The sequence below is a fragment of the Martes martes genome (genome assembly GCF_963455335.1).
Source record: "Martes martes genome assembly, chromosome: 14".
Classification (NCBI taxonomy): Eukaryota; Metazoa; Chordata; class Mammalia; order Carnivora; family Mustelidae; genus Martes; species Martes martes.
This window is the reverse complement of record NC_137902.1, coordinates 51,943,086-51,968,086: the sequence shown is the minus strand read 5'-3', so window position 1 is coordinate 51,968,086 and position 25,001 is coordinate 51,943,086. Positions and strand designations below refer to the sequence as shown.

Sequence of the window (25,001 nt, the reverse complement as noted above, 5' to 3'; positions counted from 1 at the left end):
ACATGAATGTTATAAAGATTGTGGTTTTTTCAGATGTTCATTAATTCCATTTGATTTTTCTATAATGCAGATAATGGAGAGATTCCTATTCAAAGATGCTTAGTTGTACCTAAAATTTCTTAGAATTTTATATTTGGTGTAACTTTCCATCTCAGAGCGGCAGATTATCCTGTTTTTCTTATCCTTACTATGTACAATTTACACACTCTGCTGCAAACACTGTAGGAGATAAGCACATGAAAATACATGAAAATAAGATCTTTGTCTATTGGTGACTTTTGCTCTATGAAGTTACTCCTTCAGGGTGACGTGATGTGCTGTGTATATTCTAGTGAAGTGTTCCCTTTATTCCATTAATTACAAACAGCTTAACAAAATATTTGAAGTAAAACTCTAATGATTAGTCCTGGTACTCTCAATTTTACTGAGAATGGCTTTGTCAGAAATTATGTCATCACAATGGACTCTTAGCCAGGAAGTTCTGTCTAGCAGATGAATGAATTAGGAGTACTGAGTTTCTAATAAAAGACACTATTGTAATATTGAAATACTGCTGATGAGGGTTGCCAGTTTTCTGTCTTTAAATTTACAGAACATCTTCTGTGATTAAACTGAGGAATACTTAGAATAAGTCCTTAGAGTAAACCAACTATAAACTTGAGAAGCCAGAAATAGAAAATGGTATTTCCTTTTAACAATGCTGTTTAAGTTCCCAACTTTTCTTGGTTCAGCTGCCAGACACTTGTTCCTTTGTCTTAAAAACTGTTAGCAAAAAACAGTAAATATACTTCTTCCTTTACTCAGCTAACATCTGATTTTATCTGCACATTGATTATATTTTAAAACTTTTCTCACCTTCCTAGTCTGAATGGCTTATGTAACCCTCTGTGACAATTGTCAGGACAAAGACTTAGATTCTGTATGTTGGAAAAGAGAAAAGTCCTGACAATTCTGTTTGCACTTCATTTAATTATTTCCTTCCAGTTTAAAATGTGGAATATTGACCCTTCTGTATCTCAGTGCTTTCTTTTTCTTTTTTTAATTTTCTTTTTTTAAATTTTTGGTAATTACCACTGATGGTAGAACATCTTACAAACATGTATTCCCTTTAAGACTGACACAGCTTTACTTACAGGAGGTGCTCAATATAGTGGATGATGATTTGGAACACATACATTTTTAAGGCAAATATAACTCTCCTGCTGTTTCATCAGCTTTCTTAGCTAAATTTAACAGTTCCTAGACTTCACGACTTTTCCCAATTAATAGTAAATTCAGTATGCATTATCTGTAGTAACCATAGAAAAATGTTTCTGGAATATTGCTCCCCAAGTCTTAGCTTCCCAACTAATAATAAAATATCTTATCTGAACTAGGGTTTTATTATACAGTAATTACAGCATTTTCATGTGCTATATCATAGCCTGTTAACTAAAAATAAATGGGTACTTAAAATGGAAAATGAAATTATCCTGTTGCTTGAAATATCTTAACTCAGGTTTTATTACAGGTTGCATATGATATCTGTTAGAACTTTGAGCCTATCTTGGTTGTTGAATTATTATGTGGATTAACTGTTGCATTTGAAAGTTCTTGACTTTAAAAGCATGTCTGTTTTAAATCTTATACAAATGCCTTACAGGTTTTGAGAACAGTCTAATCTCTTTGTTGTGTGTCTTTTTTGTTTATTTGTTTTGTTTCTATACTAGAACTGCAGATTCTAAGCACCAGCAAATTTGCATACAACATTGCTTTGAATAGTTTTATATCATTAATATATTTTTTGAATTATTGACCTATTATAGGGAACCTGAAAATGTTTTTAACAATTTGGAAAAATTAGAAGTTATACAGAATATTAAGAAAAAACTCATTTATCATGATACTCCCACAAAAAATATAACTTTTTTTTAAGAATACATTTAAGAGCTTTTGTAAAATACTGTAGATCAACCTGTAGAGAAAAAAAGTATAGGAAAGAACGTTTTAAAAAATGTAGAGACCACATTTTCTCCTAAAACCAACTATTAAAGTTTCGGAAAATCATTCAATAACTAATATATGTTTCATATCTAATTTCAAAGATCCACATAATTTTTGTATTTTTACCATCAGGTAGAGCCTTATAGGTTAGTCATGATGAGCCATCCACTTCAAAATGAAATAACAGGATAGTTCGTTGCCATTCACGAATTTAGCTTTCATAGCTTGGCTAACATTTGCCGTGATCTTAGATAGTAAATGAACCTAGTCAACTGTTTAGCATCCATTTTGACATATTTTATTGTTCTCGCAGGGGCACCAGCGTGGCTCAGTTGGTTAAGTGTCTGACTCTTGGTTTCAGCTCGGGTCATGATCTTGAAGTTATGAGATTGATCTGTCCAATCAGGTGTAGAACCTGCTTAAGATTCTCTCACCGCCTCTCCCTCTGCCCCCTTCTTGCCCGTTACACATGCGCTGTTTCTCTCTTAAAAGGGAGGGGGACATGAGTGGTTCCGTCAATAAACATCTGACTTTTGATTTCGGCTGGGACCTCAGGGGTGTGGGATTGGTCCTGCGTTAGGCTCCGTGAGTCTGCTTGAGGATTCTCTCTCTCCCCTCCCCCTGCCCGCTTGTACACTTGCGCGCATGCTCTCTCTAATAAATATATAAATCTTTTTAAAATGTACTTAAGTTTAAATGTTTTGTATACCTAATTGATTTCTATTAAAGGTTTACTTTGTGCCTGGTACTTTTCTATGTGCTGAAAATATAGGAATGACCAAAAACATTAAAAATTACTACCCCCAGGGAACTAACATTTTAGTGAGTTTAATATACTATATATATTTTAAAAATATATATAGTATATTATATGGTAATAAGAACTATAGAGGAAAATAAAACAGAAAAGGAGACTAAGGAGTGCTGGGGCTTGGAGAGAGGGGTTACCCTTTCAAATAGGACTATGAGGGGAAAGTCTTACCCAAAAAGGTAACATTCAAGTAAAAATTTGAAGACATTAAAGGAGCCAGTCATGCACATATTAGGGAGAAATCAGACACAGGGAATAAATAGCAAGTAGAAAGTCTCTATGCCAGGAACATAGCATATTTAAGAAACAAGGAGGCTTCCTGAAGCCAATATTACACTATGTGTTAACTAACTAGAATTTAAATAACAACTTGAAACAAAACAAACGAAAAGGAAACAAGGAGGCTAATATGGCTGGAGTGGAGTGAACAATGGGGAAAGTAGCAGGAGATGTAATTAAAGAAGGAAAGAGTTGAGGGGCATGTTGAATAAGACTTTATAGGCCATTCTGAAGACTTGATGTTTTTACTCTGAATGAAATAAAAAAGAGTTCAGAGAGCTTTGTGTAGAGAGGAAAAATAACCTGACATATTTTAGTAAGGTTATTCTGGCTGCCATGTGGACAAGGAACTGAATGGGGCAAATGAAAAAGTGGGGAACTCGGGGTACCTGGTGGCTCAGTAGGTTAAGCATCTGCCTTCTGCTCAGGTCATGATCTCAGGGTCCTGGGATTGAGCCTAGCATTGGGCTCCCTGGGCTCCCTGCTCTTCGGGGAGCCGCTTCTCCCTTTCCCTCTGTTTGCTGCTCCCCCAGCTTATGCATGATTTCTTTCTTTGTGTCAAATAAATGAAAATCTTAAAAACAAAACAAAACAAACAAACAACAACAACAAAAAAAAAACCAGAAGTAGGATATTTGCTCCTGGGTGGCTTTAGTCATTAAGCCTCTGCCTTCAGCTCAGGTCATGATCTTAGGGTCCTGGCATCCAGCCCTGCATCCGGCTCCCTGCTCGGCGGGAAGTCTGCTTCTCTCTTTCCCACTCCCCTTTGCTTGTGTCCCCTCTCTTGCTATCTCTCTCTCTGTCAAATAAATAAATAAAATCTTTTAAAAATATCAAAGTAGGGAAATCAATTTAGGGAACATTACAATAATCCAAGTGAGAGATGTGGTAGACTGGATTAGGTCATTAGCAATGAAAGTGATAGAAAGAGTGATTAGATTATAATTTGCAACTAGGTATAAAAGAATTTCCTGTTGGACTGGAAGTAAGGTATTTGAGAAGGAAATAAGATGGAACTTCTGTTAACTGAGATGAGGGAAATGGGCAGAATTTGGTCTGGTTTTATATAAATTATGGAGAGTTTTAGTCTCATAGCCCAGTATCTTATAGCTAATATAGTCCCTTGTCAGTAGTGAGTGATAGGATTGACTAATTGAATATTTCTCTTTGTCTCAGACTTGATTTGGACTTAGACTTTGATACACTTCTATATTTATAATGAGTGAACTGATTTCTTTTTAAGTTCACTGATTTCATTACTTATAATGGATTATGAAGCACATTAATAGAAATACAACTTGAAGTTCTTTTCTTTCCTTACTAACATTTTTAAAAAGCATATATAATGTTTTCTGCCTCACTAGCATATTTGTACACCCTCCCCCTTCTTGGCAAACTTATTTGAAAGTATAGTGTTACATGTTATGTCATGGCTATACTGGCGCACATGTGTTCAATGCAGTTCATAAATGGAAGCAGCTGGTTTCCTGTGCAGTTAAGAGAAGGCATGCACACAGCTGAGATCTTCAAACTTCAGAATTCATTGGATTCAGTTTCTGTCCTATGTAATCATGCTGTGATTTCAATTAGTACAAATGTGTAACAAGCTACCTTAATGGCCTGAAAAAATTATTTTGTTTCAATAGTTTAACTGCTAACCCTGGTTAATGTTCTTTCCCTCTGCCTTGTCTGGACTCACCCATCCTACCTCTTAAAAAAGAACATTACACCTATAGTCTTAGTTTTATACTCAATTCTGAAAAGACCTTGGCAAGGGAAAAAAAAGTTATCATCTCAAAGGGAAAAGCTGAATTCATACACAGGAACTGCAGGATTACTTTGGCGTTTTACTAGTCCCTTGTAACACTAGCAAGTCCCATAAATACCTAATGGAAAAACAGCAGAAAATGAGATCTGCAGCAGTCTTTTGAGATCGAATTTATGTTGCTGAACATTTTTTTGAGGTTGAGTGTAAAGGTCAAAAGAAAGTGGATAGATTAAAGTTGCTGATTTTTGCAAACTTAAGGCCACATTTAAAGGTTTCTCTTTCTATAGCAAGAAAATTTCAAGATAAATGCCTTTGCTTCATTAGCTGAAATGTCATATCTTCATTTAATGTTACATGAGACATCTAGTGATTTAGTACTATTTACATGCAATAAATAAAATCCTCAATTCAATTTAACAAATCTAGATAAAGAAACTAATTTATGAAATTGCAGATCTTCCCAAGAAGAGTAAAATGATAAATGAATATATATGGTGATATTACTCTGTAGGTACATATATTTTTTGAGATGATTAATTTTAGGTAGTATAATATAATTTCTATACTATGTATAATATACAAGTATAATATAGGAGATAATATAGGAGGAAAATACATACATCAAAATTTTATCTTTTGTAAGTATAAATTATTGATTGATCCAGCAATGTAATTATCCACCTTTTTTTTTTTTTTTTTTTTTTTACTTTATCTATCATACTATTTCAGTGAAGGTAAATGACCTCAAAGGAAGAACAGTGGCTATCTTTAAGCATTAAAATAAAATTCATGGGTACTTTCACTGGTCCCTTCACCTTCTGAATAACCTAACACTATATCACTGTTGTAAGTCTGTATCAAAGAAACTGTGAGTTACTACATACTTGAGACTTAGTGCAGTGAAAAACAATGAACTTCCATTTCTGGACACCTCTATCTTGAGTTGATAGTATGTAAAGTCACAGCAAGTGTTAACCTGAGGTTATGGATTATTTATTTCTCCAGGGCTTTCATTGTGTCTTCACAGTCTAGATTGTGTCATTAATACTTATAATCCAAGAGAATGAGGCAAATTTTTTTTTTACATACTACATTCAGTGCTGCGTTGGAATAAATGAAAATTTATTTCATAAATTTTAATTTCATAGTAGAATAATAATATATTAATTTTTTCCTTTTTATGGTAGTTAAAAATTGGTAGTAAAACTATGCATTTTTATCTCTAGGAAGTAGGTTATAGATAACTTTTCACTCTTTTTCTCTATTTGAATTTTTTATAACAAATATTTCATAATCACAGTATTCTCATTATTCATTTTTATTTACAACTATGTATTAAACAATTTATATAAAAATTATTTTTGCATGTCTCAGTTTGCAGTTTGCAGTCTCAGTTTATTTCGATTGAATAAGGTAACCGTCATCTTTATGGAACTAGATAGAGGTCATATACCTCATTAGTCTCTGACAGCCAGTTTCAAGCTCAGGTACTACCCCATCTTTTTTCCCTTATACCACATTTCCTCATTAGTTCTCACTACACTGTATAGGCAATTTCCTCCTCTTAACTTTTTGTATTTTATTACACTGTTAAAGTACAACTATACTTCTCTTCTCAAGTGCCCTTTTCCATTCAGTACTGTTTCTATTCAAGGGTCCCAGGTGGTCAATGATTCTGGCTGGGGAGAGGGAGAAGGTGGTGTTATAGCTAGTGTTATTAAAAGGCCCTTAAGAAAGTAGATAGATGTACAGTTATGACTGTTAAAGAGAGCCTCCCCTCACCTTCTCAGACAAAGGCTGTGCCTTAACTGACTTATTTCCATTCTTATTTTTGAGGTCACTCAGTAGGGATATCTTTGGAGTATTTTTGATGTTTCTTTTAAGGTGTGAAACTCAAATAAAAATGAACCAAAAGGTCATTTACTTTTTTTTTTATGGCCTTTAGTTTACTTTTTTTTTTTTAGGTTTTATTTAAATTCCACTTAGTTAACATACACTGTGATATTAATTTCAGGTGTACAGTAGAGTGATTCAACACAATTTTAATAAAGTTATGTTCTCCAAACCTTCAAAACTAGTGATCCTTACAAATATGACATTGCTGTCATATTGTTGTTGTTGTTGTTGTTGTTGTTTTAAGATTTTATTTATTTATTTGACAGAGAAAGAAATCACAAGTAGGCAGAGAGGCAGGCAGAGAGAGAGGGAAGCAGGCTCCCTGCCGAGCAGAGAGCCCGTCCCGGGGCTTGATCCCAGGACCCTGAGGATCATGACCTGAGCTGAAGGCAGAGGCTTAACCCACTGAGCCACCCACGTGCCCCCGTGTCATGTTGATTTTTAATGATAATTGTTAATGGAATGGCTTTTAATATTTTAGCTAGCTATAGAGGCAGGAGTAAAATTTATGATATATATTCTATGTTCATAGATAGATCTTTCCTGAAGGAGTCTGTATTGTGTATTAGGTAGAGCACTAGATGGCAAATCAGGTTTTGAATACTAGTCATAGTTTTGCTGCTAATGTTCAGATTTAATAAATGTTCTGGGCCTACACTTCTCTTATAGTTGGAAGATTAATAGATTATTTTTAAAGTCTCTTCCAGTTCTAAAAACCTATAGTTTCTCAAACAATTTTATTATGGAAAATGTGAAATCATAAAAGTATACAAAACAACATATTCAACCCCTGTGTACCCATTACCCACCTTTATACGTTTTAACTACACTTTTAAAAAAAGGTAACTGTGAGGGGATATGTGTATTAACTAGCCTTATTTATAGTAATTTCATAATATAGGGGCACCTGGGTGGCTCAGTGGGTTAAAGCCTCTGCCTTCGGCTCAGGTCATGATCCCAGAGTCCTGGGATCGAGCCCCGCATCGGGCTCTCCGCTCAGCGGGGAGCCTGCTTCCTCCTCTCTCTCTCTCTCTGCCTGCCTCTCTGCCTACTTGTGATCTCTCTCTCTCTCTCTCTGTCAAATAAAATAAAATCTTTAAAAAAAAAAAAAGTAATTTCATAATATATATCTTAAATCATGTCATGCAACTTAATCTTACACAGTATTATGTATCAATTATATCTAAATAAAACTGGAAAAAATACATCAATATGGATAGTGGACGTTTATTTAGTTTGGGTTATAATCCAATATCCCACTAATTTTATTGCTCAGATACAGGCTTTGACTATTGGTAGCTCTTTCAGGCTGGCTTCTGTATCCTTGTTGTGGACCTCTTACCCTTTTTAGCACTTCTTTACCTTTTGGTACTTGCCATACCTCAAAGTCTCTGTTCTTCCAAGGAGCCCTGGTTCCATTTATTGAAGAATGATATTTAAAAACCAACATCTGGATATTAGGTTTGCTACTAGTTGTCATTGCTTCTGGGTTCCCTCAGTAAATAGAGCTAGGAAACATATTTATATGTATTTGCTCATGTATTGTGCACACAGTTTATTTATTTCGTGTGTGTGTGTGTGTGTGTGGCATTTCTTTTTGCTTATTTGTAAGTTTTTTCTTTGATAATGAGAAAGGTGGTACTCATTGATATATATTTACTTTACTTGTTCAACCCTAGTATACCTACAAAGTAGTTTCAAAATTGCTATTCTCATACTCCTTTGATAAACAAATTTACAAATTAAAGTACAGTGTTGATAGACAGTTTTTGGGTTTTTTTTGTCTTTAGGCTTATAATATCTAAGCAGAATCCTTTTTGTTCAATTTAACTCCTTTCCTACCACCTTCAATAAGACTGTATCATACATATGTTGTATAGTTAGGTTAACTTATCACAGTTGGCATTCCATCCTCGGTTTTTCCAGCATCCTAATTGATACTGTAACATTTGCATTCCCTAAAAGTAACTCATTTTGACATACGGTTCTCTGGGTTTTAACAGATAGTCACGGATATACCTGTGCAGAGCCATACTACTACCCTAAAAATTCAAGAGTATGGCTCCTTTAGAGACAACCTTTATCCCATCCACAATCCTGGGGAAGCAATTAGTTTCATCTCTGTGGTTTTGTATTTTCTACAGTGTCATTTAAATGGAATCATCATATAATATGTAGCCTATTGGAGCTGTCTTCTTTCTCGTAGCTAAATGCATTTCAGATTCATTCATGCTGTATGAATCAAGAATCCATGTTTATTATGTAAAGTATATTTTGGTGGGCTGAATTCTGTCATTTTTTTATTATGCTTTCTGTTTTATAAGGTGTTTTTATTTTTGCCTTTTGCAGTGCTCTCCCCTTCCTTTGATACGTGTTTGCGTTTCTTCCAATAATTTATAAGGCTTGTGTTTTTATACTAATAATTACCTTTAGATTTGTAACTTTATATAAAATAAAGCTTTTTAAGATATTAAACTATAGATTCTTATGAAGAATTCTTCGTTCCTTTTTCTTACAAAACGTTTCTTCCCCTTGGTACTTCTCTGTATACTTAGAACTGCAATTACATGATTTATCAGCTTTTCAGAATCTCTTTGACCCCAGGCTATAAAAGATAAGGAAATCTCATACCCTCTCACCTTCCTCTCTCAACTACTCTATTTTATATATATCTTTATTGCCCTACTTTATAACATTTACATTCTGTTCTATAAGAATAACCACTCTGACCCACTCACAATTTTTGGTCTTTTTCTTAACAGTTAAAAACATTCATTGTCAAGAAGACATTTATAATAGCTAAGTCACTTCATCTCTGTTTTGCTAAATTTATTCTCAGTGACTTTCTCAAAAAACCACATAGAAACTATATACCTCAAGGTATTTTACATTCAATTATTTTATTATTTCACTTATACTTAATTGACACTTCAGTCAGATATAAAATTCTTAGCTAGATTTTCCTTGAGATGATTCCCATTGCTTCATTATCTTGTGGCTTTATGTGATGCTTTGAATAGTCTGAGCACTCACATATATTTCTTTCCTCTTCATTAGTAACTCCGTTCTCTTCTCTAGCTTCACTTTCTTACCACCTAATAGATATATTCCTTGTTTTGTTTCTTTGGGTCTGTCTTTATCCAACCAAATGCCAAATCAATAATCAAGGGATTTGGTCTGATTTGTTAACTGCTGAATTCTGAGAGTCTAGGTTAGTACTCACTCCTTAGTATATACCTAATAAACATTTGTTGAGTTTATGAGAATAGACTGATTCTGTCCCATCCTCCATGCTTATAAATTACTTGATCTTTTTGCTGGTTCACCAAAGTCTTCTTTTTGTCATTTGAATTTCTTACCTTCACTAGGGTATGCCTGGTTCTTAACTATTACATGTCAATGTTACCTTCTTTCCAGCTATAGACTTAGGTTTTATTTCGCAGAGTTTTCTCATATCTTTGTAAAAGGATTGCAGCTTCAGGGTTTCGTTGTTGTTGTTGTTGTTGTTAATTGTTGTTCCCATTGGCCTGGTTTATCTTTGTCTCTTCTAACTACTTTGAATCACTCTGTTTGTGTGTCTTTGCTATATAGCAGAAAGTTTGCTTTTTCTTCCTGAGGAAATTTGAAAATTATTTTCCTTCAGGGACACCTGGGCGGCTCAGTCAGTTAAGCGTCCAATTCTTTATTTAGGTTCAGGTCATGTGAGATAGAGCTCCAGCTGGGCATGGAGGCTGCTTAAGAGTCTCTCTCTCCCTCGTCCTCTGCCCCACCCCCATCCCACATATGTGCATGTTTTCTCTCGAAAGAAAGAAAGAAAGAAGAAAAGAGAAGGAAAAAATTATTTTCTTTTAATAGGCCACTGTTTCGATTCAACTCTGTTATGTTATCTATTGGTAGTTACTGAATGTATTGTGCATGCTGTTTTTCTCTCCGTGTGGTGTGTTTTCTGTGCTGTTTTTATTTTGAAAGGTTTGTGTATCTTTCCTATAGTGAACTTTTAGTTATTCCTTTTATAGTACCTTATTCCTCTTTTTTTTTTAACAGTTTGCAATCTGGTCTACCAGTTTTAAATGGCATCCTTTGATCCCCACTTATTACCTATACAGTAGTCACTGGTGTTACTCTACTTCTTTCTCCCTTCTCTCAGTTTTTAAATTACATTATTTCTGTTTTCTCAGAGTATATAATATATATAAATGATCCTTCCTCCCATCCTTTTAATTTATAATTATAGTTATATAATTACACATAATAAATCCTCATCAACAGTCCTTGGAGTTTTCCCCAATCAACTCTTGCCTGGATGAAGCTTATCTTCTAATAGATTACTCAGGAAGGAGCACATGTAGATACTATTCCCTGTTTTCTGTAAGTTTCCTTTAACTTTTATATTTGAAGAACAGCTTGTTGGATACAAAATCTTTGACTTTATTTCATGAAATTATTGCTCTAGTATTGTCTTCTTTTGTATATTGCTCTTGAGAATTCTTATACTGGCCTAATTTTCTTACCCTTATGAATAATTATATCTTTTTGTTTAGAGGCTCTGAGAATATTTTGTCATTAAAGTCTAATAATTTTACCAGGATATGTCTCACATTTTATTATTTGTGGTCAGGTTTCCTCAGTACACAGTCTTAAGTCTTTTAAATATAATGATTCAGTGTTCTTTCATTTTGGAAATTTTTCTGCTATTTGAAATATTATTTCTATCCAGTTGTTTTATATTTCTTGGTACTATAAGTGTGCATATGTTGGATCTTTTTTGCCTGTCTTCGATTTCATCCACTTTCTCTCTGGTCCTTTTTCTTTCTTATCTCAATTTATTCTCTTTGTTGTTTGCCTTAATTTCTTCAATGTCTGGTATTATATTTTCATTTGAATGTAATCTCTCTCGGACATTTTGTCATTTATTTCTGCAGTAGTTTTATCTTTTTCTTCATTTCTTCCCTGAATTCTTTCCCTAACTAAAGCTGAAAGAAATGGTAATGTGTTATTTTATTTGCTTTCCTTGTTATTTTTGCTTATTGAAAGGATATGAATAGAAATTTCATTTAAGGTGAATACAGTTATCTTCTGGTACATTTTTTACTTTTTTTGTGATCTATTTTATTACTCTAATTTAGGAATATCATTGTTATAGATTTACTTGTTTTGTGTCTATAGTTTTTTTTGTAAATGCTGCACTTATTAATTTTACATATTTTCTTTTTTAAAAGCAGTTTTAGGTTGACAGCAAAATTCAGAGGAAACTACAGAGATTTCCCACATACCCCTGCCCTCACACAAGCATAGCCTCCCCCATTATCCACATCTTCCAACAGAGTGGCTCATTTATCACAATTTTTCACATTTATCACAATTTATCACAATGATGGATCTACATCGACACATCATAATAACCCAAAGTCCATAGTTTATGATAGGGTTCACTCTTTATGTTGTATATTCAGTGGATTTAGATAAATGTATACTGGCATGTATTCATCATTATAGTATCATACATAGTATTTTCACTGCCCTAAATATTCTCACTGGTTTTCTGCTAATTTCTTATTAAGTTATTTTGTTACTTTCATTAATTCCCAAATCATTTTGCTTACTCTACCCACCCCATCCTGCCTCTAGTTCATTTACTACATTGTTAACTAATGTTTTTTGTCTGTTTCTATTCTAGTTTTTTTTCTTTTACATTTCTCTTTGAACCCAGTATATATCCCTTGTTAATGTCTATAATTATTTCTTCTCCATGGCTTCATATCTCTGATTAATAGGGATCTTTGCTTCATGAAATTTGTCTATGTGTATTCCTTTATGAATTTTTATATATTTCATAAGAATATATATGTGTATATATATGTCTTTCATGTGTCATTTATTTTGAGAGTTTACTTTTTCTTTTATCCGTGTACAGCTGGTCCCCTTTTGATTTTTCTGTGTATGAAGAAGGTGTGTTTTTTTCTAAACCATTTTACAGGAAGTTCATATAAGGAAGGGGTTAGGAATGTGTTCCATACTAGCAGGATTTTTCCTTATCATAAATATGCATTAGTTTATTTAATGGTCTGAATGCTATAACACAAATGCAAAATGACTTTATGTTTTCTTGTGATTATCCTCAAGAATGTTTTATCATGTTTACTTTTCATTAAACTTCGGTGACATCTAGGGAAAATTTGCCATAGGTTCTAGTGACTTTCAGCTATTGATGAACTGCTCTTATTTTTGGTTACTAAATTTTAAGTCTAATATCAAAACTGTCATTCTTATAATACTTTCATAAAGTGAAAAATGTAATGTCATTTAAAGTTTTAGTTCTTCCAGTGCATAGCCATAAAGTCAATGCCATTCCAGTAAACATGCAAATAAGATTCTTGGGACCTTTACCATAAGTTTCTGTGGAATGGCAAAAAGCCAAAATAATTATGATACTCCTAAAGAAGCACAGTAAGGGTAGGGTGGGAGATATCCTACCATATGTGCAAATATTTTACAGTTATGTTATTTAGACAATGTGCTGTTGGCACAGTGGTAGACAGACTATTGAAATAGATGGTGAGGACAAAGACACGCCCCTCATACATAGTAACTTGGTTTATGAAATAGCAATGCAACCACAGTGATGAAATAGTTGATAATACAACTAGTAGTGCTGGATAATTACTTTTTTATAAAGAAAAAAAATGAACAAAACAATTCCTGTTGTATACCACACGCAAAAAGCAATTTCAAGTGAACTGTAAATGTAAATATTTAAGTTAAAGTAAAAGAGCTTCTTGAAGATAACATTGAGGAATATCTGTATAAGACTTTGGTGATAAGGAATGATTTCTTGAGCAGGACACCGAAAGCATAAAGGAAAAGACTGTTTTAAAGTTTAACGCTTCCAAATGCTGCCCAGGATTTAATTTAGTAACTCTTAAATACTTTGGAAAACACTATTTCATTATTTGTTAAGGTCAAAGATAAGAATTCCCTACAGCCCAGTAAATTTTGTTACTTTCGGGTACTAATTGTATCTGATATCTGGAACTTTATCTCATGAACTCTATATAAGAGCTCTGTTAAAAAAAAATTATAAATATAATGAAAAATTATAAACATAAACTTAAAGAAGACTTAAATAAACAAAGATACATTTTTAAGATATTAATGGGTTAAAAGACTCAATCTTGTAAAGATATAATATCACTTCTCAGGCTGATCTGTAGATTCAATGGAATTCTGGTGAAAATCCTAAGAAGTAGCACTGTGTCTATGTGTAAATTGACAAATGGATTCTTAAATGTTTTGGGAAATTAAAAGAATCATTAGTATTTAAGACCATCTTAAAGACAAACAAGATGAGCATCCCTGGGTGGCTCAGTTGGTCAAGTGTCTGACTTTTGGTCTTGGCACAGGTCATGATCTCATGGGTGGTGATATTGGGCCCCATGTCTGACTCTGCTCTCAGCAGAGAATCTGCTTGAAATTCTCTCCATCTATTCCTCCCTCCCACTCTCTCTGTCTCTCTCAAATAAGTAAATCTTAAAAAAAAAAAAAAAAAAAGAGGACAAGTAAGATGGAAGAAGTTAATTGCCTGTATATAAAGAGCAATAAAATTATAAAAAGTAATAAAGATATTGTGATAGTGGTGCTACAGTAGATAGCGGAAGAGAGTAGGAAATCAGAAGCACACCTGCAGATACCAGTCTTCCATTTTGATTAGTGTGTTGAAATTAATGATATATGTTTTAAGCAGAAGCTGCTTTCAATAAGTTTTTAAAACTTTATTGTAAATATGTGTATATTCCTTTAATGAAAATTTATTGCCTTGAGAGACACAGAGTGATGTGGATTATGGCCTTTGAGGTTAGACCTGAGTTTAGGTTCCAGTTCAGTCATGAACTTACTAGCTACTTGTCAGAAGGCAGTTATTTAACCATTCTGGTTCTTAGTTTCTTTATCTGTAACATGAAATAATAAATTTTCCCTCTCAGGGTTTGGATGACAATTAGAAATAACAAATGTAATCCTACCAGCACAGGCTATGCCCTTGATAATGCATCCTTGTTATTATGTTCCTCAGGAACAATAAACACTTTTTATTCCAGATAAGTACTCACATTTCACAAATCTGTGCTGCACTATTTATTACATTTAAGCTTATCAAGTTGTACCTTATGTCATGGCTGCCATTGGATCTTTTTTTATTGTGCAGAACTCCTTATTCAGAATGCTTCCTAACCAGGATTAGTTTTGTAGTTTTAGAAGAGCCCTATTGTTGCCTTGTATTCTTTTTTTTTAATACTTTTTAAAATTAATTTTTTAAGTATAGTTGATACACAATGTTATATTAATTTCAGGTATATAATAACATAGTGATTTGACAACTTTATACTGTATTACTCTCACAAGTGTAGCTATCATCCTTCATCATGCAGCACTATTACAATGTCATTGACTATATTCTTTGTGCTGTGCTTTTATTCTCGTGACTTAGTCATTCCATACTGGAAGCCTGTATCTCCCACCCCCTTTACCCATCTCCCCTTCACTCATTTGGCCCATCAACCCTCCCTCTGGCAGTCAGTACTCCACTATACTTACAGTTCTGATTCTGCTCTTTGTTTGTTTATTCATTTGTTTTTTGTAGTTTCCACATATGAGTAAAATCATATCTTATTTGTCTTTCTCAGTTTAACATTTCACTTAGCGTAATATCCTCCAGGTCCATCCATGCATCTCAAATTGTTGCCTTATAGTTTTAAAGTGGTTTTGTAAACATTGATTATCATAACTTGATGAAAAATTAAAAGCCCTCAAAATTAATAATATTCTTGAAAATAATGCAGTTTGATTTAGGAAAGGGTTAGGTGTAAATATTTTATAGTAAGCCATTTTTTATAGTATTTTATAGCAATTAAACTGATTTGAACCTATTTTTTGCACATGCTAAATGTATTATTTGTATTAAGAATATTCCTGGGGCACCTGGGTGGCTCAGTGGGTTATGCCTCTGCCTTCAGCTCAGGTCATGATCTCAGGGTCTTGGGATCTAGCCCCGCATCGGGCTCTCTGCTCAGCAGGGAGCCTGCTTCCTCCCTCTCTCTCTGCCTGCCTCTCTGCCTACTTGTGAGCTCTGTCTGTCAAAAAAATAAATGAAATCTTCAAAAAAAAAAAAAGAATATTCTTTTGTGTGAATTTATGCTTCAGTTTAGGAAGGAATAGTTGCTAGAAAAATAACAACATGGCTAATCTTATAGGCTAAGACAGTCCAAATTTATAGCCTGATTCTACCAGCAAATATGTGATCTTAGATGAGTCATTTGACATATCTGAGCCTCACTCCTCAAATATCAAATAGATGGGGTATTTTCTTGTTTTATGGTTTTAGGTCTCACATTTAGCTCTTTAATTTATTTGGAGTTTGTTTTTATGTATGGAACAGAAAATGGTCCAATTTTATTCTTTTGCATGTAGCTGTCCAGTTTTCCGAGCATCATTTGTAAACGTTTCCCATTGTATGTTGACCATATAAACATGGGTTTATTTCCGGGCTCTCTATTCTGTTCTACTGATCTGTGTGTCATTTTTATGGAGGTACCATACTGTTTTTATTATTCTAGCTTTGTATTATGTATTGGAATCTTGGATTGTGCTACCTTCACATTTGTTCTTCCTTCTCAAGCTTACTTTGGCCTTTCAGGGTCTTTTGTGGTTCCATACAAATTTTCATATTATTTGTTCTTCTTATGTGAAAAATATTGTTGGTATTTATTGCATTAAGTCTGTGGATTTCTTTGGGTATTAAGGTCTTTTTAATAATATTAGTTCTTCCAATCCGTGAGCATGGAATGTCTTTCCATTTATTTGTGTCATCTTCAGTTTCTTTCTTCAGTATTTTATGGTTTTTGGAAACAGGTCTTTCACCACCTTCATTAAGTTTATTGCCAGTTATTTTATTATTTTTGGTCTAATTATAAATGAGATTGTTTTCTTAATTTCTTTCTACTGCTTCATCATTAGGGTATAGAAATGCAACACATTTCTATATATTAATTTTCTATCCTATGACTTTACTGAATTCATGTATCAGTCGTTTTCTTGATGGAGTCTTTTGGGTTTTTTTATGTATAGTATCATGTCATTTGCAAATAGTGAAAGTTTTACTTCTTCTTTACCAACTGGGTGTCTATTGTTTCTTTTTCTTGTCTTATTGCTGCTGCTAGGACTTTTGGTACAGTGTTGAATAAAAATAGTGAGAGTGAACATTCCTGTCATGTTCTTAATCTCTGTTTTTTACCATTGAGTACAATTTTAGTTGTGAGTTTTTCTCATATGGCCTTTATTATGTTAAGGTATGTTCCCTCTAAACATACTTTACTAAGAGTTTTTATTATAAGTGGATTTGTACTTTGTCAAATGCTTTTTCTGCATCTATCTAAATGATCATACAGTTTTTATCCTTTGGCTTGTTCATGTGATGTATCACATTGGTAGATTTATAAATATTGAACCACGCTTACATTTGTGGAATAAATCCCACTTGATATTGGTGAATGATTCTTTTTAAAGTACTTTGGGATTCAGCTTGCTAATATTTTGTTGAGGATTTTTGGGTCTGTGTTCATCAGAGATATTGGCCGGTAGTTTTCTTTTTTTGTAGTGTCTTTATCTTTTTTTGGTATTAGGGTAGTGCTGGCCTTGTAGAATGAATTTGGAGTTTTCCTTTCTCTTCTATTTTTGGAATAGTTTGACATGAATAAGTATTAACTCTTCTTTAAATGTTTTGTAAAATTCACCTGTGAAGATGTCTGGACCTGGACTTTAGTTTGGGAGGGGTGAGTTTTTTGATTACTGATTCAATATTATTGCTAGTAATTGGTCTGTTCAAATTTTCTATTTATTCCTGATTCAGCTTTGAGATATTACATGTTTCTAGGAATTTAGCCATTCCTTCTAGGTTATCTAATTAGGATATAATTTTTCATAATATTCTCTTATAATCCTTTGTATTTCTGTGGTATTGGTTGTTATTTCTCCTCCTTCATTTCTGATTTTATTTATTTGAATTCTCTCTTTCTCTATTTCTCTCTCTCTCTCTTTTTTTTTAGTAAGTCTAGATAAAAGTTTATTGGTTCTTTTCAAAGAACCAGCTCCTGGCTTCATTGATCTGTTCTATTGTGTTTTTTATCTCTATTTCATTTATTTCCACTCTAATCTTTATTGTTTTCTTCCTTCTATTGGCTTTGGACTTTATTTGTTCTTCTTTTTCTATCCTTTATGTGTAAGGTTAGATTGTTTGAATTTTTTCTTGTTTCTTGAGGTAGGTCTCTATTGCTATAATCTTCCCTTTATGAACAGCTTTTGCTGCATCCCAAAGATTTTGGACCATTGTGTTTTCATTTTCATTTGTCTCCATGTATTCTTTATTTCTTCTTTGATTTCTTGGTTGACCTATTCATTATTTAGTAATATGTTATTTAACCCCCATGAGTTTGTGTTCTTTCCACATATTCCCTTGTGATTGATTTCTAGTTTCATACCATTGTGATCATAAAATATGTACAGTATGGTTTCAGTCTTTTTTAATTTATTGAGACTTGTTCTTTATAACATTTGATCTGTTTTAGAGAAGGTTCCCACACTTGAAAAGAATGTATATTCTACTGGTTTTGGATGAAGTTTTCTGAAAATATTTATTCGGTTAGAAAGTAGGCAGTGATTTCTTTGATACCAGCTATAGAAACATTTTTCTAGATAGGTCTCCTCAGGTGAGTGAAATAAAAGCAAAATTAAACCATTGGAACTATACCAAAAGAAAAAGCTTTTGTACAACAAAGGAAACCATCAACACAACAAAAGACAACCCACTGAATAGAAGATATTTGTAAATGATGTATTCAGTAAGAGGTTACGTATAAAGACTTTATATAACTCAACACCAAAATGGGCAGAGGACCTAAATAGGCACTTTTTTGAAAGATAAACAGGTGGACAACAGACACATGAAAAGACATTCAACATCAGGGAAATGCAAATCAAAACTACAATGAGATACTTAACACTTGTCACAATGGCTAAAATAAAAAACACAAGAAACAACAAATCTTGGCAAAGGTGTGGAGAAAAGAGAATCCTCATGCCCCATTGGGAATATAAACTGGTATAGCCCCAGTCAAAAACAGTATGGAGTTTCCTCAAAAACTTAAAAATAGAACTAGCTTATGTCCAGTAATCACACTATTGGATATTTACCCAAAGACTACAAAAAGACCAATTCAAAATTATATACACTCCCCTGTGTGTATTGCAGCATTATTACAATAGCCAAGATAAGGAAACAACCCAAGCATCCATCCATAGATGAATAGATAAAGAAGAAATGGGGTGTGGGGGTGTGTGTGGGGGTGAGTTGTAATGGAATATTACTCCACCATAAAAAAGAATGAGATACTTTCACGTGCAACAACATGGATGGACCTAGAGTTAAAGCGCTATGTGAAATATGTCCATAAAAGATATATCCTGTATGATTTCACTCACGTGTGAAATTAAAGAAACAAAATAAATAAAGGAAAAAAAGAAACAAGAAAAACACTCTTAAATACCAAGAACAAACTGATGGTTTCCGGAGGTGTGGCAAGGAAGGAGGGGTGGAAATACAGGGTATCAAGAGTACACTTCTCTTAAAAAAAAAAAAAATACACACACACACACACACACACATGCTTACCTTAATGAACACCTCATAATGTATAGAATTGGTGAATCATTACACTGTTCACCTGAAACAAACATATCATTGTATGTTAATCGTATTTTAATTTTAAAATATATCAAATAGGGTTATAATAGTACCTATCACTTAGGGTTTTAGTAATGATTAAATGAGTTAATATATTTGGAGCCCTTAGAAAGGAGCCTGGCACATATAATACTCTAAAGAGTATAGCTGCTGCTGTTGGTATAGTTCTTGATCTTATTACCTGAATCTTTAATAAGTAACAGTGTAAGACTGAACTGCCACTGAGTTTACAGTGTAATAGTTTGAATCACAGAGAAGATAATTACATATTTTATGGCAAGAAAGTTCATATAGAATATTTTCCTTACATGTGGGGCACCTGGGTGGTTCAGTCGGTTGGGCATCCAACTCTTGATTTTGGCTTGGGTCATAGTCTCAGTGTTGTGAGATCAAGTCCTGTGTCAGACTCACACTGGGCATGGAGACTGCTTGGGATTCTTTCTCTTCCTCCCCCTCTCTGCCTCCTCTCACTTCATTTTTCTCTCTAAAAAAATAAATAAAAAAGAACACTTTGCTTATATGCTTAATCATCCTTTCAATCATATTGAGTTCTACAATATAAAAGGTAAATATCAAGTCAAAAGATGCATTGGGATATACTTAGGAGAAAGCTTGTATGAAAAGCATAAAACAATACTACTCAGATAAATTCAGCAAATTTATATCAGTAAAGGAAGGTCATCAATTTTGGGTAGAGATTAGAGAAGTGAGGAAAGGAGACTTATTTCCAGCTGAGATAATGACTTGAGGAAGGGTGCAGATACCCTTAGTATATAGTATATTCAGTGGACTAGACTTTGTGTGTGTGTGTGTGTGTGTGTACATATATGAGAAAAAAATCTTTGGAATGTTTAAATTTGAATTAAATTCTGATGTTATGAAATCATTTCCCTCTGCACCCTGGTTTTGATAGCATTTTTTGAAATAGGGATATATCTAGATCTAAAAATGCTGCTGTTACTATGCCAGACTCAGAGCAGGATGGGATAATTTTCTGATTATTCTCCAGTTGGATCACAGTGTGATGGATCAACCTAAGTTCTTTGTATAACTACTAAATGCTAACTCACAGAATTAAACCAATTTCCATTTTATCTAGTTAAAATGGAATGCACAGAATTTTTTTAGACCTAAGACACGATCTAATTTACTGAAACCACTAAATGTCAGGTAGAGAAAAGTCTCAAGTAAGTAGGAATAATATAGGGGGGTTTGAAATGCTTTTTTAAGAAATTCTATAAAATCATGTAAAATGATTTGAGTTTTATAAGTTTGTTAAATCACAAATAACCCACATCATTTTTAACCTAGTATAATAATATTTGAGCCTGTATTTTTGAAAGCATTAGGGCATTTAACCAGTAGTTCTGAAAATGAATCATTTTGCCAATCATACTCTATATTCTTAAAATTCCTTCCCTTTATTCTTTCTTTCTTTTCAAATTTCTCCTTTTTTTAATTCTGATTTTGGAAAATATTTCAGTAAGTAAAAAAAAGAAGCATGTTTTAAAAGAGATTTTCCAAATTAGATAAAAATGTTTGAGGAAATAAAAACTTCTTTATGCATTCATTGCAATATTGATTTTATCAGTGTGGTTCTATAAAGATACTTAAATACTTACTCTAAATAGTTTCAACATATGGTATATATTATGTAATTAATGATAACATAGAACTATGTTAACCCACAAAATATTGCCAGGGATTTACCAGCAGCCACAAATTTAATTATACAGAAGAAAATTGCAGTTGAAAATGTAATCTTTTGTCTTTTTACATTCTTTCTTTATTTCTAGATGGTACCATATTATATCCCAATGCGGCATATGATCTCCAGAATACACTGCCACAATTAGAACAAAGCTTCAGAGCCTAACTTAAGCTTTAATGGTTTTGGTTATTTCCATAATGCTAGAGAAATATAAATCTTTGATCCAGTATTCCAACTTCAGTCTCCTATTCAAAATAATCCAAAAGGCCAAAGATTTCAATACCTTTCATCTCTGCCTAGTAACATACTTCTTTGTTTTTATTTTGTTTTTGATCCTTGGGAAAGGCAGTTGGTTGATGTTTGTCTGGTTTTCTCCTGGTGGGATTCAAGAAAATGATCCCAAAATCTTCTTTAGCTTGAAATATCCGATGATTTTAGTTATAATAAATGAAGTTATAATAAATGAATAAATAATGTAATCCATTAAATAGTATTTAATAAGTATTTAAGAATCAGTAATGTTTTATGGTCTGAGATAGGTAATATTCCATTTGATTAGAACAAATTATGGCATTTCTTTTAGCAGCATTTCTAAATAAAAATAACATACTGCCAACATTTGGCCAAACTTGAAGAGTCATCTCATTTCTTATACATTCATTAATCACCTACTATTTGCCAGTAACAGTCGTATTTGTTGCTTGTTGAGCAAATATAGTCCTTCTTAAAGACAAGAGAAATGACTTTTTGAATGTTCTCAGTTCATTCAACAAGTTTGCTTGTGAAAAACACAATTTTGTTTTTAAATTTTAAAAAAAGTGGTCTGTGTTTATTGAGAAAGGTTTATATTTTTGTTTTAGTGGTTACCTTTATACTCAAACCTTTTAAAAATAGATTTTATTTACTTATTAGAGAAAAAAGAAAGAGAAAGAGCAAGAGTGTGTAGAGAGGAGGGGCAGAGAGAGAAGGAGAAGCAGGTTCCCCACTGAGCGGGGAGCCCAACATGGGACTTAATCCCAGGACCCTGAGATTATGACCTGAGCTGAAGGTAGCTGCTCAACTTACTGAGCCACCCAGACCCCTTGCTTACACTTACTTGACCTTTTCTAAGTGTCCTGTTATTTTACTTAATCTGTCACACTGTCTGGTGTATCTGGGTTGGTATGCTTTAACTCTCATCTATTGTGTATACAACAGCTCTTTATTTTATTCTGTTGCCTTCTGTATCATTTTTAGTTACATTTACTTTTAGTTACTTACGTTATTTCTTCTTTTCCTAACATATAAAATTTGTACTTTACTCTTTTACCCTTACCTCTATTTTTATTTTAGCCATAGATGTACATGTATATATTTTTAAATGTTTACCATCATTTCAAAACTCCTCCTCTGATAGATTTCTCAAAACAACTCATGGGAACAGGAATTACCTAAATTCTATGTATTGAAATCTGTTTTTCTAGTCATTATATTTAAAGGGAAACTTGTCAGGATATAAAAATCTTTGGTTTACTCTTTCTTTCTTTGAATTTTTAAAAATTTGCTGCTCAATTATTTCTTTGTCATATGTTGATTTTGAAAAGTCTAATACCAGTCAAATTATTTCGCCTTTATACATTATTTGACTGTTGTTCCTGGAGGTTTGGTTTTTATTCTTGAAATGTAATAGTTTCACTCTGATAACATCTACAAGTTGCTCATTATGGGTTCATTTTCCCAGTATCCAGTGAGCCCTTTCAGTGTTTAGATTCAAGTCTTATTTCTTAAAATTTGGGGTGGGGGGTGGATATTAGTTTTAAATATTAACTTTGTCCCCTTGTACTGGGGGGGTACTCAACCAGTATGAATATTGTTCCTCTTTACCATGTCTTATATTCCATTATTCCATTATTTGGAATATGGAATATCCATATTTGGAATTTGGAATATGGGATATCCATATTCCATCTTATATTCCATTATTCTTCTCTGACTCTTTTTTTTCTTCCTTATTATCTCATTTTCATTCTCTTTTAGTTTCCTGCCTTTCTTCAGTGTCCCTTATTAAATTTTCATTTGAGTTTATTCTTTGGGCACCCTATAGTTTATTCTTCATTTCTGAATTGATTTTATCTCTATCTTCCTTTCTCTTTGCTGAGTTCAGTCAACTCTCTTTCAGTTGTTTTGTTTATTTCTGTTCTTAATTTTGGAATTTCAGATTCATAATGGGTTTTCATATCTTCAGATGCTTGTTTGACTGTATTTCATTCTATTTGTGGTATTGCCTTGTTATTTTCTTCTGCCTCGGATTGATTTTCCTTGATGGAGTTTTCCTCAGTTGATAAGTATTGATTTTCATTTCTGATGCTTGGTATCTATCTGTTACTCTTTCTCTTGGTCAGTGTGGGTATGTGTATGTGGAGGTGGTGGTGGTGGGGCTGTATTATGGTCTTTAAATGATTCCCTAGTAAAAACAGTACCCTCTTCCATCAGTATATCAAAGTGCAGATTCTTTGGTGGATTTGTTTTGTGGAGTGGAGATAGTAGTTTTCGGTGTGTTTTTCTTCTGGGATAGGTTAGGGATTGTGAGTTCTCCAACTTTGTGCTCTCTTTCAAAACTCTTAAAACTTCCATTTCCTTCTTCTCATCTTCATTGCTCGGTTGCCAAAGAGGCTTCTTTTTTTTGCCTTTTTTTTTCTTCCTCAGAAAATGTGCATTTTAAAGAATATCCCTTTAAAGTAATGTACTTTTAATTTCCTCCTTGGATCTATTTGGTTACCTGTTAAATATTTTCATATTTAGGATGGATATCACCTTTCTTTTCTTTTTTTTTTTTTTGGTATTTTATTTATTTATTTGACAGAGAGAAAGATATCACAAGTAGGCAGAGAGGCCGGCAAAGACAGAGAGGGAAGCCGGCTCCCTCCATGGAGGGGCTCAATCCCAGGACCCTGAGACCATGACCTGAGCTGAAGACAGAGGCTTAACCCACTGAGCCACCCAGGCACCCCCGGATATTATCTTTCTGACAGTAGTTTTAGTTTGACCTTAGGCCCAGTTACCAAATTCTCTTTACCCAACAGTTTTACTCAAACTACCTTTGCCCTCTACAAGGCCTCATGATAGTGTGGTGGTGGGGCATGAATGTAAGAGATCTTACAACAGAACTTGGTGGTTTTTCCTTTTTTAATTGTAGTTATTTTGATGTTTAGACATTCTCTTTGTCTTCAGGTTATGCTGAGGGCATGTGTTTTGTAGATTTATTTTTCCATCCTTGTTCTGTATGGTCTTGGAGAGAGATAAGACATAGGTAGCAGCCATTGCTTCAGCTAACTGTTGTTCTCAGATTAGTATGTTTTAACTTTATACCATCTCTTTTTCCGCCCCTCTCTGCAGTCTAAGTAAACTCATTCATTCAAAAAAGTATTTAAATATTTTTCTAACTACATGCCAGGCATTGCTCTAGGGATGCAATAATGAATAAAACAGATGTTCTTGCCCTGCTAGATACTACATTCCAATAGTAGAGAGAAAAAATAAAATAAATAAGTGAATGTATAACGTAACATTAGGTAGTGATGAATGCTATGTTTAAAAATAAATAAAGCCATATAAAAGTGACAAGTTTGAGTACATTGTAGCACTACCTAGAATAGTTGGTGAAAGTATCTTTGAGCACATTGTATTAAAGAACAGTAATGTATATCTTCTTATATTGACATTTACCTAATATAAATCATAAGGATTTTACCACTGAGCAGATTTCCATGACAAATAATTTGAT

The 25,001-nt window shown here is 33.3% G+C and overlaps 1 protein-coding gene across 4 annotated transcripts in view; it reads left to right on the top strand.

Annotated features, from left to right (window-relative positions):
• ADK (adenosine kinase) overlaps positions 1 to 25,001 on the top strand; it is a 523,602-nt gene that overhangs the window by 315,101 nt on the left and 183,500 nt on the right. The window lies entirely within an intron of this gene.